Source organism: Sus scrofa, chromosome 17 (assembly GCF_000003025.6).
Source record: "Sus scrofa isolate TJ Tabasco breed Duroc chromosome 17, Sscrofa11.1, whole genome shotgun sequence".
Lineage (NCBI taxonomy): Eukaryota > Metazoa > Chordata > Mammalia > Artiodactyla > Suidae > Sus > Sus scrofa.
Window position 1 is genome coordinate 44326231 of NC_010459.5, and position 1846 is coordinate 44328076.

A 1846-nucleotide genomic window follows, 5' to 3' on the forward strand; every position below is an offset into this window, starting at 1 on the left:
AATTGCTTTGCTATAGATCAGACACAAAGACTTGGAAAATATAATTTAAAAAAAAATGCTATTTACAGCATTAAGAAATTATAAAGTACTTTGCAATAAATCTAACAAAGATGTTTAAGACCTTTACGAAGATTTAGGAGTTCCCGTCGTGGCACAGTGGTTAACGAGTACAACTAGGAACCATGAGGTTGCAGGTTCGATCCCTGGCCTTGCTCAGTGGGTTAACGATCCGGCATTGCTGTGAGCTGTGGTGTAGGTTGCAGACGCAGCTCAGATCCCGCTTTGCTGTGGCTCTGGCATAGGCTGGCAGCTGTAGCTCCAATTGGACCCCTAGCCTGGGAACCTCCACATGCCACGGGAGTGGCGCAAGAAATGGCAAAAAGACCAAAAAAAAAAAAAAAAAAAAAAAAAAAGAATTATTTAAAAAATAGAAAAATCTTGGAGTTCCTGTCATGGCTCAGCAGAAATGAATCTGATTAGGAACCACGAGGTGGCGGGTTCGATCCCTGGCCTTGCTCAGTGGGTTAAGGATCCAGCACTGCCGTGAGCTGTGGTGTAGGTTGCAGATAAGGCTCATATCTGGTGTTGCTGGCTCTGGTGTAGGCCGGCGGCTACAGCTCCGATTAGACCCCTAGCCCGGGAACCTCCATAAGCCTCAGGTGCAGCCCTAGAAAAAGACAAAAAAAAAAAAAATCTTTAAAATAAAGAGAAAAACATACTATGAACATGGAGAGAAAAACTTAGTATTATAGGATGTCAATTCCCCAAGGGAATACATAGATTTTATTGCAATTACAATAAAAATCCTTTTTTTTTTTTTGCATCTCAACAAGCTGAATCTAAAATGGAAAATGAAATATACAAGAACTGGTAAGAAACACATGAAAAAGAAGCAGAGGATGGTGGATTCACCCTAGCATACAATAAGACTTATTATAAAGTATGGTAATTAAGACATTGTGACACTGGAACAGGGGTAGATATTAATACCGCTGGAACAGAATACAGAGCCCAGAAACACAGCCAGAGATGGACATCTGATACCTTTGACAAAGTGGTACTGTAGAATGGTAAAGAAGGGACATATTTTCTCCAAAATGGTGATGAGTAATTGGTTATTCACATAGGAAAGAATAAAATAAAATCAAAACTCTTTTTTTTGGATCAGGTACAAAAATCCAAGTGGAATTCAAGAAACCAGGAAGAAAAAACCTGGAAGGAAATATGAGAGCATGTCTTATGATCCTTGTTTAGAACAAAGGTTTAATAAATTACAAAAAGCACAACCCACAAAGAAAAAAGCTGATAAAACCAATATCATCAAAATTAAAAATGCCCAAGTATCAAAAACACATCACTACAAAGATGAAAGGACAAACTGCAGGCTGGGAAAAAATATTTGCAACACACATTGTTGACCAAAGACTTGAATCCAGAATATATAAATAACCCATAAATCAAAAATTAAAAACACGCAATAGAAAGATGAGTAAAAGACAGATAAATCGTAGACTAAGAAGCCACAATGGCTAATCAATGTATAAAAAGATGCTCAGGAGTTCCCGTCGTGGCGCAGTGGTTAACGAATCCGACTAGGAACCATGAGGTTGCGGGTTCGGTCCCTGCCCTTGCTCAGTGGGTTAACGATCCGGCGTTGCTGTGAGCTGTGGTGTAGGTTGCAGACGCAGCTCGGATCCCGCGTTGCTGTGGCCCTGGCGTAGGCCGGTGGCTACAGCTCCAATTCGACCCCTAGCCTGGGAACCTCCATATGCCGCAGGAGCGGCCCAAAGAAATAGCAAAAGACAAAAAAAAAAAAAATAAAAAAAAAAAATAAAAAGATGCTCAA